The 18,031-nt window shown below is 42.9% G+C and overlaps 1 protein-coding gene across 1 annotated transcript in view; it reads right to left on the reverse strand.

The window, feature by feature from the left end:
* LOC137423713 (uncharacterized) overlaps positions 1-5,770 on the reverse strand; it is a 268,296-nt gene extending 262,526 nt beyond the window's left edge. Inside the window, exon 1 of the mRNA XM_078773556.1 lies at positions 5,584-5,770. The gene's annotated coding sequence lies outside the window, so the exon portion shown is untranslated. The remainder of the gene's footprint in view (positions 1-5,583) is intronic.
* Positions 5,771-18,031: the final 12,261 nt, after the last annotated feature.

The following is an 18,031-nucleotide window of genomic DNA, read 5'->3' on the forward strand; positions in this document are numbered from 1 at the left end:
ACCCTACTCAGCCTCTCTTTTAATGCCCCCCTTACTGTCACCTCTTTCAACCTCCACACCTTCATTCTCGGTTGGTACTTCACCCGCCGAGCTCTCCTCGCACCTTTCACCCTTACGTCGCAGACAACCAAGTGGTGCTGTGAAACAGCCTCCTCCCCCCGGGATCACCTTTGTGTCCCAGAGATGCCCCCTATCTCGCCTACGCACCATCAGGTAGTCAACGGTTGTCGTCGACCCACCTGACGTGTATGTAACAAGCTTATTATCCTCTTTCTGGAACTGAGTATTACAAATCAACAAATCAGCTCCATCAGCAAACTCCAAAATCCTTTCACCTTCTCCATTTCTCACACCATATCCGTAACCCCCATGAACTCCGTCAAAACCATCCATACTCCTTCCCACATGTCCATTTAGGTCTCCTCCTACCACAACAACTTCATCATCTTTCACGTTTTCCATCAGCTTCTCTATCGCATACCAGAACTTGTCCTTCTCTTCATCGCTTCGACCAACCTGCGGAGCATATCCCGAGATGACGTTCACCAAGAGCTTTCCAATCATCATTTTCACCATCATCAACCTATCACTCACTCTAGTCACACTCACCACACAGTCAACAAACTCCTCAGAAAACAGGACACCAACACCATTCACGCCCTCCGGGCACCCTTGCCACACAAACTTGTATTTCTGTCCCTGCCTACCCTTCACCATTCTCACACCACTTCCCTTCCATCTCGTCTCTTGCACACAACATATGTCCACTCTTCTTCTGACCAATACTTCCACCACTTCTCCTGATCTCCCTGTCATTGTCCCTACATTCCATGTCCCAAACCTCAGGAACCGATCTCCACTTCGGGCTGTACCCTGCCCACATGTAGTTGTAATTGTCATGGTTCTCTTTTTGAGGCAATGTTTTTATGGCCGGATGCCCTTCCTGACGCCAACCCTCTTAGTCGTCTCTTTCGACACGCAGGGATACGGCGTACCTATTCTAATCCAGGGTACACACTGGGAAACGTTTAAAACATGAAAATTCTGGGGGGTGGGGCAGGGGGGGGGGAGTGGGGGGGGGGGGGCGGCGTCAGCATCACGGCTGCGGTTTAAACATATTTAAATAAATATTTAAACAAAACCATGAAAAACAATCTGGGAAAAGTCTCTAAGTGAGAACGTGGATTTGAGAAAGCAGGAGCAGAGGTGAAAGAACAAACGAGATATAGGGGGCGGGGCACAAGTCGAGACGAGGAGGCCGCACGAGACACCAGGCCGCACAAGGCGCACGAGGCGAGAACAAAGAAACGACTAATTACACACAAATTTGCAACAACTACAAAACCAAAACCAAATAGAAACACACAATAACACATACACAACAAAATACGCAGCGGAAATTTGACAAAGAAACGAACGGGAAAACACTCAAACTTTGATGCCGGGGAGAGATTTCATATCATCATCATTAACATATTTTATTTCCCATGGAGAGTTCTTTACAATGAGCCGTCTCAATATTTTCTATTCAGCGCTTTTGGAGATACAGAGGTGCAAAGTTTTTCGGTTTTTCCAAGATTGCGGCCGAACCATGTGACCTATGACGTTATAATTATCATTGTAAAATTATACAGGTAGAGTTGCACCTGTGGTGAAAATTTCCTGTCAATCAGACCAATGGTTGCAGAGAAAATCATATTTATTCTGTGCGGACAAACAGACAGACAGACAGACAGACAAACAGACAAACAAACGGACTCAAATGCAATACCCTCTCCTCTGGCAAGGGTAATAACATCTACAGTCTAAACTAGAAAGAGCAATCAGAGATTGCAGACCCTCGCCAGGACGTGTTTTCAGTGGTTTTTAAGGCTTTTGTGTTAAAACAAATATGGCGACCACGTAACAGATGACGTCATCATTATTATTTTTTCTCCACCAATTTATCCCTAGATGATGCTCAAGAAATTTCATCTTGATCGGATGAAGTTTTGTACTTGTCGAATTATGACGTCATAATGAAGGTACCGATGACATCCTCATTAAGATATCTTATTCCCCATGGGGAGTACTTTGACAATGAGCCTTGTTTAAACTTTTCCATTAAACGGTTTGGGAGATTATAGAGGTGCAACGTTTTTCACGTGACCGATGACGTCTAATTAATTATGAATACAAAAATTATACGAGGTGGACTTGAATTCTACATTATACAATAATATTATACAATCGTACAATTGAATTATACAATTATACAGGTGATTGCTCCTATGTTAAAATTTCGTGTCAATCGGACCAATGGTTACAGAGAAAAAGAATTTTAAAAATGCAGACACGCCACACGTACGCAATCGAATGTCTAACCCTGCTTTTCGCTTCGTGAGCGCAGGGTAACAAATCTTCGGCAAAAAATATTTATCTGCAAACATCACCTCATCTAATCAAAGGTCAAGGTTAAATTGAACCACCATTGTACAAATCAAAGGACTCATTACCCTCGCCAGAGAAGAGGGTATTGCATTTGAGTCTCTTTGTTTGTTTGTTTGTCTGTTTGTCCGCACAGAATAAATATGATTTTCTCTGCAACCATTGGTCCGATTGACAGGAAATTTTCACCATAGGTGCAACTCCACCTGTAGAATTTTATAATAATTATTATGACGTCATCGGGCACGTGGTTCGGCCGCCATCTTGAAAAAACCGAAAACATTTACACCTCTATATCTCCGAAAGCACTGCGCAGAAAAAATTGAGACATGGCTCATTGTAAAGAACTCTCCATGTGGAATAACATCTGTTAATGATGATGTCATAGGTACCTCAATTATGACGTCATAATTCGACAAGTACAAAACTTCATCCAATCAAGATGAAATTTCTTGAGCATAATTTAGGGATAAATTGGTGAGAAAAAAATAATGATGACGTCATCGGTCACGTGGTTCGGCCGCCATATTTGTTTTAACACAAAAGCCTTAAAAACCACTGAAAACACCTTCTGGCGAGGGTTTGCAATCTCTGATTGCTCTTTCTAGTTTACTGATTGTAAATGGGCTGGCAGGATGACCTAGACCTATGGTTTGGCCGATTGCCACTCAAACTGAGCTGTCTGGCCTGGGTTCGAATCCTGACCCGGCTATAAACTACCATCCTGATGTTCCACTTGAAGGACGAGGCATCCATGTGTTATGTGCTCCATCCATTGGATCGGCGATTTGACAATTTGAGGATGTGGGAATTGTTGATCGATCGAGTGGAGGATCGAGCGACTGGAGGATTTGGGAATTTGTTAGAAACCGTGGAAAACCGTGGGAAAGAATAGTAGGCAGAGTTTAAAGGATCCAAAGCAAAGATGGGGATTAAACAGAAGGAAACTGTCAAAAGATTATGACCTCTTCAGTGCCATGGTATTGGATACAGGAGAAAAGGAGGAAATGCTTTGAATCCATGCAAATCGATTAAACCACAAAAAATTCCCTTGCAATAGTGGAATAACAATTTCGTGTGAGTTACCTCGCTCAAAATTGTGGAGAAGGCAAAAAATTGTAAAAGTGTGCCGTCACAATTGCTCCGAAAACATCGAAATAACTTGAAATTTCATTCAAATACATGTATGTAATATATGTGTGAGCAACTTCGTGGCCTCTCTTTCACCGCTTGAGCCAACTGACCTCATGAGGTCGATAAATGGACACCATTGTTGTAGGTGTTCTGCTGTGGTGTGTTTTTTTTTGTTTGTTTTTTTTTTTAGAAGATCGAGGCTCGTGAAAGAGCTAACATTAATCACACAGAAAGACAAACCGACACATAAAACATATAACATGGGGAGCGGTAGACAAGATGGGGAGAGAGGGGGAAGGACATTTAACAAGAGTCTATTGAAGCTCTGCACCTGGAAGCCAGAACAGCTCTGTCCTCGTTATGCAAGGAAGATATTTGATGGCCGAATGCCACTCAAACTGAGCGGCTCAATTGTGCCTTTCAGGTCGAGCTGCTGCAGCCCTGGGCTCTCCACATGTGTTGGTAAGGTCCACACCTAGCAGGTGAAAAAAAAGCATAATTCCCAGCAGGTGTGTGTAACATTGCCACTCATCACAGAAACTTTATGTGCAGCGCCTTTCAAGGCTCTCATTAGGGCCCCTGGAGACCCAGTAAATGGCTAAACGGTGTGATCTCTGCTCACAGCAGGACGCATCCACCACTGTGTGCCCGGATGAATCTGTATTCTTTCTGACTGTAATTTGCATCTGTGATGCACATAACACCTCATGCTAGGCCTAATGGCCAGATGCATCTTCCGAATCAATCAGCAGGTTTGTGACAGATGTCCCATATTTGGACATTAAATACTGTCGACTTTCAATCACTCGAATGGCACAAAGAGAATTCGATTTTTTTTTTGCAAATATGAATTGGTGAGAATTATTTTTCTTTGCTTATTTATTTACTTATGATTTGGAGTTTGTACTATATGCCATCTGCCAATTAAAACCTCCTCTACACTGGGGTTCATATGAACTAGCCGAAACCCGTGGAACATCCACGGAAGGGAGGATGTGGTGTATGGATAGAGTGTACCATTATGGATGGCATAGGGGATTTGCTTGTCCGAGTAAGAGTTAAGAAGAAAGATGAGAATGAAGAGTGCATATATGAACAACGATCACCGACACCGGCACAAATGCATGCTCTGGATTGTCCACTCAGTGGACGGCTTGCTTTTGCCTTCGCCTGTCCAATCAGCGGACGGCTTGCTTTGCCTTCGCCCAGCAGATGCCAATACGATGGCGTCGTAAGATGGCGTCGTATCGGCAGTTAATCGGATGCTTTTGGGCCCCAACTTCGGCTAATTCAGATTTTTCGAGTATGGCTGTACGTGATAAACAAAGAGCGCGGTTCGTAGATCGTAAATCCATTAGTGCCGTGGGCATCGGGTCACTGGGTGCAGTGTAAAAGGGATAACAAAGTCGAGTCCTTACGCTATTATTATATAGACTAGCCGAAACCGGTGGAACATCCACGGAAGGGAGGATGTGGTGTATGGATAGAGTGTACCATTATGGATGGCATAGGGGATTTGCTTGTCCGAGTAAGAGTTAGGAAGAAAGATGAGAATGAAGAGTGCGTATATGAACAACGTATTTATTGCAATCTACTTAAATGACAACGCTACGATATACTTTTGAAAAATGAATGGATTCGTAATAGGAATCGGCATAGCACCACTCTGGCCACACTGGCGCAGTGGTATGTGTCAATGGAAAGGAACAGCAGTAGGAATATAATACAATGAACGCAGTATCAGAGGTTCAAATTATTTTAAAACTTCTGGATAAACAATGTTTGAGGTAATAGTCAAGCCTCTGACGACTCCTTGCGTACTCGTATTATATCAACCTTGATATACACATCTTTGAACGACCGTGCTCTTGAACATGCCACATATAACTGGCTGTGGGAGAAGACAGGAGCAGGCAAATACATACCCAGTTTACAGAATGTTTGGCCCTGGGCTTTATTTATGGTCATTGAATATGCCAGGCGAACAGGAAACTGAGTTCGCTGAAATTATGGTAAACCCACCTGATGAGGTAGCGTACACCGCGATCGACGACACCGGCACAAATGCATGCTCTGGATTGTCCACTCAGTGAACGGCTTGCTTTCGCCTTCGAGTGTCCAATCAGCGGACGGCTTGCTTTCGCCTTCACCCAGCAGACACCAATACGATGGCGTCGTAAGATGGCGTCGTATCGGCAGTTGATCGGATGCTTTTGGGCCCCAACATCGGCTAATTCAGATTTTTCAGGTATGGCTGTATGTGATAAACAAAGAGCACGGTTCGTAGATCGTAAATCCATTAGTGCCGTGGGCATTGGGTCACTGGGTGCGGCGTAAAAGGGATAACAAAGTCGAGTCCTTACGCTATTATTATATAGATGGTTACCCCATGAAACAAACAGTCCAGTTGTATTTATGTACAGTCACGTGAAAAAGTAAGTACACCCCATGTAAAGTTTTGACTTTTTCAACATATTTCAACATACAGCTATTTGATCTTCATTTCAACAATACTGATAGATAAAGGTGATATAATATAACAAATATCATGAAACATTTACATTTTGTAGTCCATTGTATAATTTAAATAAACATAAATGCAAATTTCGCATGTGGAAAAAGTAAGTACACCCTTGGCTCTAATAGGTGGTATTGCCCCCTTTGGCAGAAACAACCTCAAGTAGGCGTTTCTTATAACTGTCTACCAGTCTCTGACATTGACTGGGAGAAATTTTTGCCCACTCCTCCATGCAGAATTCTTTCAGCTGTGCGATGTTTGAGGGGTTTCTTGCATGCACAGCTCGTTTCAAATCCCCCCATAATATCTCGCTGGGATTTAGATCCAGGCTTTGACTTGGCCATTCCAGAACCCTCCATTTCTTTCTTTTCAGCCATTCCTTGGTGGATTTACTGGTATGTTTAGGGTCATTGTCATGTTGCAAGATCCACCTTCGGTTGAGCTTCAACCCTACGACAGATGGCCTCACATTATCCTCAAGCACCCTCTGGTACAATGAAGAATTCATAGTGGATTCTATGATGGTGAGCTGCCCAGGCCCTGATGCAGCAAAGCTGCCCCAAACCATAATATTTCCACCACCATGCTTTACAGTTGGTATCAGGTTCTTGTCGTCAAATGCTGTCTTTGGTTTTCACCAAACATGTCTTCTGGTGCTGTGGCCAAATCGCCTACCTCTGACTCATCTGTCGAGAGCACATTGTTCCAGAAGTGCTGGTCTTTGCCTAGGGCCCTAGGTGTTCATAGCCAGCTGGTTCACGTTCAGGTAAGGGCAGAGTTGAACCAACACCCTGCTTTAATCACTCATCTGTCTGTCCTTACTCTTCTTCTTTTCCCAGATTGAATGTGGCATCTAAATTTAAGTGTTTAGTCATTGTCGAAGGGGTTTTTCTGTGCATAGACAAGGCTTTTTCATGTGTGACTTTTTGTGACTTGCAAATAATTGCATTCCTGAACTAGAACGGCACTCAGTAGAGAGCATACTGTACTTCCGCCAGGCTGAACAGTGTACGTTTTGTATCCCACTGATTGGTCGAATCTGGGTCTGGACCTAAACCAAAAGAGAATCCACTTGTTATTGTCACCTACCCAACTCATTCACCAAGTTTTGTCAAAAGTCATCCGCAACTTTTTTGAAATATCATGCTATGTATCGTTTTGGTCTTATCATTCAATGGTGAAGAATCATTTAAAAATTCTCGTATGTGGATCTGGATTTGGATCTTTCCCAAAAATCAAATTGATTCGTCCATGTCACACACCCAACTTGTCCATCAAGTTTCGTCCAAATCTGTCCATAACTTTTTGAGATATCGCGCTATACATAGTTTTTTTTTTTACCCTTTTTGTCAATGGTGAAGAATCACTTTTAAAAATTCTCAGGTCCAGACCAGATCTTCACCAAAATATAATCATTTTGTCCGTGAAACATACCCAACCTCTCCACCAAATTTCGTCCGAATCCTTCCACAGATTTTTGAGATATCCTGTTTACAGACAGACAAAGACAAACAGACAGGGATGAAAGATAACCTCCATCCACATTCGGCGACAGAGGTAATTATATTCCCTTTCAAACAGTCCAGTTGTCAGTTTCCCTTTATTACACATAGTGAGCTCTATCAGGGAGTTAACCCTTGTGTTTCATAACCCATAGTAAGAAGCCAGCGCGTAACCTACGGTAAAGCTCGGCCGTACGTATCCTGGATCGGTTGCACGTTGGGAAGCACAGTACTCAACGTAGTGGGTTTAATTTCCCAGAGAGGTAACGCAGGATTTAGGCACTGGACCCTACCTAAATTAAATGTCTCAGACAGCCTCTGTGGTTGTTTAACAACCCGTCACACTGCGGAATTATCTGCAGAGCTGTCGGCTTCAGGCGCTATCAGGAAGTGGATTCAAGAATTCCATTTGCTTTTCAATTCAATTCAAGGAGGCGAATCTGTAACAATATATATGGTGACGATTAATTCATGAAGACATTTGTTTTGTTGATAAATTGTTTTATTTAAACAGCATAACTTATGGATACCGGATATAGAAAAGAACATAGTATGGAAATATTGGTGACATTCAAACTTCTTCATTTCTTGAAAATGACTGATGTCAGACAACTTCCGTTGAATCGAATGCATTCACGGTTCAATTTTCCAAACTTAGTCCTTCACATCACCTGAAAAAAACCCAAATATTTATTATGAAGAGTTGTTCGTGATTAAAATGTGTTCATGAATTAATTGTCACACTACATCTGTATTATAAAGCAGGAGTGTCTGTCCGTCTGTCCCAAAACTACCCCCTCAGCTTTGGGGCTAGCCCTGCCAAGCCTTCTGTGGAACGTTTTGGGGTCCCTGCGGATGTTGTAAGGTAGGTATGAGGTTTCATAAGTTCCTCAATAAAATAATGATTTTGAAATTGCCTCGATACTGACTTTGCTCCCGAATCCAGAAGTGAACAGATTACGACGATTCGCTGGTTTGATAACATTGCCGTTTTACATTATAATTTGTCATATTAATACCATAGTATTAATTTGTGATTTGAATTATGCTGTTTGGAGTGAAAATATAGAGATATTGAGTTTAAATGAATGAGGAAATGATGTGAGTGTTTCCACCCATGACATTTGCGGTTTCTCCATTGACTGGGTGTGAAACCATTCAGACTACTAGGTACGTTTTTTAAATCCAAGTCTTTCACGAACCCGCTGTCCATGCCTGACGTTTGACTGAAGGTGGTGCAGGAATGTGTAATTTATTGGTTGATGGTTTAGCATTCGTAGTTTCTGAATTTTGTTTGCTTTTGGCTTCCCACCTGTGCCTCTCGCCTTCCAAATTCGACAATTTGGCCCAACACTGCCATGGTGCACCCCAAGTTAATTTTTGCTACAACTTTAAACATTGATCTTCTTGATATATCACTGAAGTCTAAATAACCCAATCTTGATTGGGTGAGTGTGAGTGTGTGTGTGTGTGTGTGTGTGTGTGTTAAAAAATCTTCTGGATTTGGTTGCATTGTGTGAAAGACACAGAACTGCCCTCTAGTAAATGTAGTATCAGCAGCTACACTGCTACCAATAGTACTAGTTAATCTGCATGGCTTTAGAAACCATTTTTGGCAATGCCAGCTCACCCCTTGAGAAGATAACCAATCCAGGGCCACATTTCTTGTCTCACTGGTTTTCATCAATGACCATAATTTTATACATTTGCTTTTTCTTTCCTCCTCCTCCTCCATTGTGAAGTGTCTTGAGATGTGTTTAAAGGCCTTGCATATTACCAACAAAACCTCTTTTGGATTGCAGGAATCCATGCTATTTAATCACAATTTAATAACAACAAAACCTCTTTAAAGGGTGGATGAGCTCCAGTAAGGAAATGGTCTCTCCTAAAAAACACCCATCTGGTTTGTACCGGTTCAAATCATACCAAATACGTAAAAAATGGTACGTGCTGCTTCCTTGCTTGAAAAGGATAGAGCACGGACAATCCCCATCGGTTGGCATCCATGGGGAGGAGAAAATTCCTCTTGAGGAAAAACGGTGAGAAAAGCGGCGCCATTGTTATGACGTCATTGCTACCCAAAGTATCCAGGGAAGTTACGGTAGTGACGACACTTCCCCCAAGCTCAGTCGCTGTGTTAAGTGTTTGTCTCGTCAGTATATCCGTGTGTGTTTGTGTGTGTCAGCTCGATTACGAACCTTAGCCCAAGTATTAAAAATAAATTAAATAAACAAGAAGACGTCATGCAGAACACGATACTTGCAAAATCCATCCCTCCCCAAAATAAAAGGTTGTCATGGATACATCAAATTGTCCATTTCATTAATATTAAAATTGACGATCTTCATCAAAGCTCGGATTAGAATTGATGATTTTTCAGATGTACGTTGATATGAGAAGTTTGACCTTGGGTTGACCTTTGACCTTTTGACCTTAAAAATAGTTGATTTTCCAATTCCATCATCTACAATACAACTGCTGTTTAACTTGCAAGTCAATCGGATGAAAATTGATGATTTTGGAAGTTTGACCTTAGGTTGACCTTTCACCTTTTGACCACAAAAATAGTTGTTTTCCCAATTATGTGACTCAATATTATTTAAAAAAAAAATTTTTTTGTATACAAGATCCAGGCTCGTGAAAGCTAACATTAATGACAAAAAAAACAAACAGACACATAAAACATAAGATAAAGGGAGCGGGAGACAAGATGGGGAGAGAGGGGGAAACACACAAACACAACATTTGAGAGCAGGGACATCAGGAGATCTGTGGGAGGGAGAGGGCTTGGGGGGAAGAGGCGTGGGAAGTGGGGAGGGGGTGGGAGAGATTAAAAAAAACAAAAAAACACATGGACACTGCAAGGACTTCCAGGAAATAAGTCGGTATTTCAGAAAAGTAGATCTGGGGTGAATTAACGGGGGTAGAAAAGATCAAGGTTTTGGATGGGGGAAGATAAGAGATGGTGGTGAACAGCTGTTTTAAAGACCTGGACGGATGAGTTGGATTGAAGAGAGTGAGGGAGTTTGTTCCAGAGGCGGAAGAAAACAGGAATGAAAGAGTGAAGGTGAGCAGAGAGTCTTGATTTTGGCAATTTCACCAGAAGAGGGTTGCAGACAAATCTTGTGCGACCTGTAAGAGTATTTTGGGGACAGAGCACAGACAGAGCTGGGGGAGCTAGGCCAGAGAGGAGTCGGTAGAAGACGGAAAGACAACCAACCTGCCTGCGGTGAGTGAGTGAAAGGCCCGCGGATTTAGCTTCATCGCGGGAGATTCATCGCGGGAGATTCCAATGATTCTGAATGCTTTGGTTTCAACAGCGTGAAGCCGAGCTAGGTGTGAGGCAGGAGCACCAGCCCAGAGGGGAGAGCAGTACTCCATTGAGCTGCGGATGAAAGCCTTGTATGTGGTGAGGAGCCCAGGTGTGCCAAGGAAGGACTTCGCACGACGGAGGATGCCCAGTCGGCGACTGGCTTTGGAGGCCAGCTTGGAAATGTGGATTTCCCAGGAAAGATCATGGCAGATAGTGAGACCCAAAAGCTTGAGTGACCAAACTTCTTGGAGAGGATTGTTGAGAAAGTAGATGGGAGGGTTGTCCAGTCGGTCTTTTCGGAGAGACATCGTAAGAGTGTGAGATTTGTCAGGATTGAAAGACATGTTCCACTTGTTTGCCCAGTCTGATTTTGTCCAGGTCTGCAGAGAGTGAGGAGGCTGCAGACTGCCGATCTGAGGGATGAAGAATGGAGCGACAGAGAGTAGAGTCATCAGCAAAGAGATAGAGAGGATTTTCAAAAGAGTCGGAGAGATCATTGATGAAGACCAGAAAAAGCACAGGGCCCAGAACACTGCCTTGGGGAACTCCAGCCAGAACAGGAAGAGGAGATGAGAGAAACCCATTCAGGGCCACACGTTGACTACGACCAGAGAGGAAGTCCGCCAGCCATGCGTGGAGATTTCCATGGATACCATAGGAGGAGAGTTTGGAGGGCAAAGCGGGGTGCCAGACCGTATGCAAATGCTATTCAATTTTCAAGTTGATCAGATGAAAAATGACAATTTTTAAAATTTGACCTCAACATGACCTTTCACCTCAAAATCAATAGGCTTCTTCCTTACGACCAACTCTACCACCTGGTGAAGTTTCGTGAAGATCGGTTTAAAATTGTGACCTGTAGGCGATTGACAGACAAACAAACAGACAGACAGAATAATGCACAAGACCAACCAATATACTTGAAAATTCTTCGATTTCGCAAGTAATTAATTTTTTTAAACGTTTGTTTTTTAAAAACCTTAACTGTTAAGCCAGGTAATGGCTTAACGGTTAAGGTGGCCGGATTAAGATCTACAGGGTCTTGAATTTGAGCCCCTGTCATGCCGTTACATAACACCAAGTGGGTTGACTCAGCCGGTCATCCTTGCGAGGTCGGCAAAAATGAGTACCAGCTTTCTCATACCAAGGGGCACTGCATCAGCGGCACAGCTGCGATGCCAGAAAATGATGCAACCAGCAGCCACAGGCTACATACTAAATGAGAATCTCATTGTTCTGGTGTGTGAACTCGGTGTCCTGTTCACTGCAATTTATTCCTCTTTCAGAAAATAATTTCACATTCGCTTTATCATCTCAAACACCTTGGCCACAACCTGTACCTGCTGATGTCCACAACCTGTACCTGCTGATGTCCACAAACATCCATTCGTATTTCTGATGCTCTTATAATGCGTTTGACACCTTCCGTTTTGAACCACTGGAAATCCTCGTCTAAACTACAGGCCTCAAGGAGGTCATTGTGGTCTGACTCTCCCATTGTTTCTCCATGTGACCAGAACAGAGAGGTTTGCCAATAAATGCTTCAACATTGATGAATCGCATTTCCTACCAACATTTGCACGATTCTGACAAAACCTTGGCAACTCACCACAGTTACCTTCGAAAAACGAGTCCGGCGTTTTACATTAGGAATAGTTTGGGCAAATGGATTCAAATTGCAGATTGACTGGAGGCCAAAGTTGGTCCAGCATCAAACCGAGCCAATCCGATATCAATCCATAATTCCCCTTGTTGGTTAAAAATATTTTTCTGATCATTTTCTTTCAGCATCTCTCTCTTTCCCATTGCTTAACCAGAAGGATCGATCCGACGGCCGAGGCTGGGTTCTTCGTGGGAATCACTGGAGTTAGGAAGGCAAAAGAAATGAAATCAAAGATCGATACAGGATTTGATCATTCATCTTCCATTCTTGTTCTACGAATTGCATCTGTTTTCCACTTCCTTGCCCTTATCTCCAAGACATCAAAATCTGTTCCACTACGTCCAAGTTATCGATTTCACTGAACGATTGATTTTATTAACCTAAAGTTGACAAAGGCATTCCAACCACCACTGGAGATAATGTCTGGGCATTCCAACCACCACCGGAGATAATGTCTGGGAATTCCAACCACCACTAGAGATAATGTCTCGGAATTCCAACCACCACTGGAGATAATGTCTGGGAATTTTCTAACCACCACTGGAGATAATGTCTGGGAATTCTAACCACCACTGGAGGTAATGTCTTGGAATTCCAACCACCACTAGAGATAATGTCTAGGAATTTTAACCACCATTGGAGGTAATGTCTACGAATTCTAACCACCACTGGAGATAATGTCTGGGCATTCCAACCACCACCGGAGATAATGTCTGGGAATTCCAACCACCACTGGAGATAATGTCTAGGAATTCTAACCACCACTGGAGATAATGTCTGGGAATTTTCTAACCACCACTGGAGATAATGTCTGGGAATTCTAACCACCATTGGAGGTAATATCTAGGAATTCTAACCACCACTGGAGATAATGTCTGCAAATTCTAACCACCACTAGAGATAATGTCTAGGAATTTTAACCACCATTGGAGGTAATGTCTACGAATTCTAACCACCACTGGATATCTCCAATGTCTGGGCATTCCAACCACCACTGGAGATAATGTCTGGGAATTCCAACCACCACTGGAGATAATGTCTAGGAATTCTAACCACCACTGGAGATAATGTCTGGGAATTTTCTAACCACCACTGGAGATAATGTCTGGGAATTCTAACCACCATTGGAGGTAATATCTAGGAATTCTAACCACCACTGGAGATAATGTCTGCAAATTCTAACCACCACTGGAGATAATGTCTGGGAATTCTAACCACCACTGGAGATAATGTCTGGGAATTCTAACCACCACTGGAGATAATGTCTGCAAATTCTAACCACCACTGGAGATAATGTCTGGGATTTCTAACCACCATTGGAGGTAATATCTAGGAATTCTAACCACCACTGGAGATAATGTCTGCAAATTCTAACCACCACTGGAGATAATGTCTGGGATTTCTAACCACCATTGGAGGTAATGTCTAGGAATTGTAACCCCCATTGGAGATAATGTCTGGGTATTCTAACCACCACTGGAGGTAATGTCTAGGAATTGTAACCACCACTGGAGGTAATGTCTAGGAATTGTAACCACCATTGGAGATAATGTCTCGGAATTCTAACCACCACTGGAGGTAATGTCTAGGAATTGTAACCCCCATTGGAGATAATGTCTGGGTATTCTAACCACCACTGTAGGTAATGTCTAGGAATTCTAACCACCACTGGAGGTAATGTCTAGGAATTGTAACCCCCATTGGAGGTAATGTCTACGAATTCTAACCACCACTGGAGATAATGTCTGGGCATTCCAACCACCACTGGAGATAATGTCTGGGAATTCCAACCACCACTGGAGATAATGTCTAGGAATTCTAACCACCACTGGAGATAATGTCTGGGAATTTTCTAACCACCACTGGAGATAATGTCTGGGAATTCTAACCACCATTGGAGGTAATATCTAGGAATTCTAACCACCACTGGAGATAATGTCTGCAAATTCTAACCACCACTGGAGATAATGTCTGGGATTTCTAACCACCACTGGAGATAATGTCTGGGAATTCTAACCACCACTGGAGATAATGTCTGCAAATTCTAACCACCACTGGAGATAATGTCTGGGATTTCTAACCACCATTGGAGGTAATATCTAGGAATTCTAACCACCACTGGAGATAATGTCTGCAAATTCTAACCACCACTGGAGATAATGTCTGGGATTTCTAACCCCCACTGGAGATAATGTCTGGGAATTCTAACCCCCACTGGAGAGAATGTCTAGGAATTCTAACCCCCACTGGAGATAATGTCTGGGAATTCTAACCCCCACTGGAGATAATGTCTGGGAATTCTAACCCCCACTGGAGAGAATGTCTAGGAATTCTAACCACCACTGGAGATAATGTCTGGGAATTCTAACCCCCACTGGAGAGAATGTCTAGGAATTCTAACCACCACTGGAGGTAATGTCTAGGAATTCTAACCCCCACTGGAGATAATGTCTAGGAATTCTAACCCCCACTGGAGATAATGTCTGGGATTTCTAACCACCATTGGAGAGAATGTCTAGGAATTCTAACCACCACTGGAGATAATGTCTAGGAATTCTAACCCCCACTGGAGATAATGTCTGGGAATTCTAACCCCCACTGGAGATAATGTCTGGGAATTCTAACCCCCACTGGAGAGAATGTCTAGGAATTCTAACCACCACTGGAGGTAATGTCTAGGAATTCTAACCCCCACTGGAGATAATGTCTGGGAATTCTAACCCCCACTGGAGATAATGTCTGGGAATTCTAACCCCCACTGGAGAGAATGTCTAGGAATTCTAACCACCACTTGAGGTAATGTCTAGGAATTTCTAACCCCCACTGGAGAGAATGTCTAGGAATTCTAACCACCACTAGAGGTAATGTCTGGGAATTCTAACCCCCACTGGAGAGAATGTCTAGGAATTCTAACCACCACTTTAGGTAATGTCTAGGAATTCTAACCACCACTGGAAGCAACGTGAAGCTGACATTTCTGGCATTAGCATTTCTCGTAGGAGCGGCTTCACTTTGCCTCCCACCGCAGTCAGCACCCTTCAGTGTAGATGAAACCTGTATCGTTCGAATCGTCAGCGATTGCATATCGACACATCCTTTTCTTCACTCCCCTGGATCCTTTTAAAAGATTAGGAACGGTAATGAACCCAATACTACCACCTGTGTTACCCCATTAGTTATTGTCTCTATAATCACCTCCACCACCTAAGGTGGACGAATGTTATGTTTTCACTCCTGTCTATCTGTCTGTCTGTGAGCAGCATATCTCAAAGTTATGGACGGATTTAAACCAAACTTGGTGGACACGTTGGGTGTTTGACAAGGACGAATTGGTCTGATTTTGATGAAGATCCGGATCTGGATGGGAGAATTATTTAATTATTACGTGATTCTTCACCACATCTGATCGGGCAAAAAACGATGTATATCAATTATTATATGATGTATATGATGACGACAAGTTATATCCGATTGGTGTTTGGCAGGAATGAGGATTTTAAATCACACAGTGCACCATCCTTTGGAGAGGACGTTAAGCTGGCTGTCTCATCTACTAGGTGAACATTAAATATCCCAAGGTACCCTTTATGAAGAGTCGGCGAGTTATCACTGGCACCTTGAACTCCTTACAAATTTCCTCCAATTTCCAAGCAATGAAACATTCTCCATGAGGTGCCTGGCGGACCCGGTGGTCACTCATTCCAGTGGAGAGGATTTGACATCATGGTAGTGAAGTATTTTGAAGAGGTGCTTGAAAGCTATTTCCTTTGATACACTGCCTTCAGAAAGTATTCACCCCCCCCCCCCTTGAAAAATGCATTGCATTTAGGTTTTTTTGTCACTGATCTACACATAATACCCCATAATGTCAAAGTGGAATGTTTTTTTTACAAATCTTTACAAAACTAGAACGGCACTCAGTTGAGAGCATACCTCTGCCAGGTGAACAGTTTACGTTTTGTATCCCACTGATAGGTCGTATCTGGATTCGGACCTGAACCAAAATCTAATCAGCTTGTTCTCGTCACCGAACCAAATTATGCAGCACCTAGTTTTGTCATAACTCGTCCATAACTTTTTGAGACATCCTGCTATATATCGTTTTTGACCCCATCTCTTTTAATGGTGAAGAATCACTTAAATTCTTCTATCTAGATCCAGATCTTCATCCAAATTGAATCGATTCTTCCTTGTCACACAGACAACGTGTCCACCAAGTTTCGTTTAAATCTGTCCATAACTTTGAGATATCCTGCTATGTATCCTTTTTGGCCCTATCTCCTAATGGTGAAGAATCACTTAAACAATTCAAGTAGCTGGATCCGAATCCGGATCTTCACCAAAACCTAATCATTTCGTCCTTGTAACATACGCCTCTCTGCCAAATTTCGTCCGAATCTGTCCACAACTTTTTTGGACATATTGTTCACAGACAGACAGACAGACAGACAGGGGTGAAAACATAATCTCCATACACTTTCAGTAGTGGAGGTAATAATTAAAAATGAAATACAGAAATATCTAATTTAAATAAGTATTCAACCCCCCTGAGTCAAAACTTTGTATAAGCACCTTTGGCAGTGATTACAGCTTCTTCAAGTCTTCTTGGGTATGTCTGTATCAGCTTTGCACATCTGGATTTGTGGAGATTCTCCCATTCTTCCTTGCAGATTTGCTCAAGCTCTGTCAGATTGGATGGGGAGCGTCGGTGAACAGCAATCTTCAAGTCTTTCCACAGATTCTCAATGGGATTTAAGTCTGGGCTTTGTCTGGGCCACTCAATGACTTTCACATTCTTGTTCTGAAGCCATTCCAGTGTTGCTTTGGCTGTATGCTTGGGGTCATTGTCCTGTTGGAATGCAACTCTTCACCGCAGTCTGAGGTGTTTTGCACTCTGAAGCAAGTTCTCCTCAATAATTTGCCTGTATTTGGCTCCATTCATTGCTCCCTCTATCGTTACAAGTCTCACAGTCCCTGCTGCTGAAAAGCATCCCCATAGCATGATACTGCCACCACCATACTTTACGGTAGGTATGGCGCAAGATGGGTGATGGGCTGTGCACGATTCCCGTCAGATGTAGCACGTTGCATTCAGGCCAAAGAGTTCAATTTTTGTCTCATTAAACCACAGAATCTTTTGCCTCACGGTCTAAGACTCTTTCATTTGCCTTTTTGCAAACTCCAGGTGTGCTGTTATGTGCCTTTTTCTCAGGAGTGCCTTCCATCAGGACACTAACCCATAAAGTGTAGATTTGTGAAGGGCTGTAGAGACTGTTGTCCTTCCGGCAGGTTCTCCCATTTCAGCCAAGAAACTCTGTAGTTCTGTGAGAGTGGTCATTGGGTTCTTGGTCACTTCTCTGACCGAGGTCCCTCTTGTTCAGTTTCTCAGTTTGATCGGACGGCCAGCTCTAGGAAGAGTTCCGTATTCTTTCCATTTCTGAATGATGGAGCTCACTGTGTTCTTGGGAACTTTA

This window comes from Myxine glutinosa, chromosome 3 (assembly GCF_964187855.1).
Source record: "Myxine glutinosa chromosome 3, kmMyxGlut1.1, whole genome shotgun sequence".
NCBI lineage: Eukaryota > Metazoa > Chordata > Myxini > Myxiniformes > Myxinidae > Myxine > Myxine glutinosa.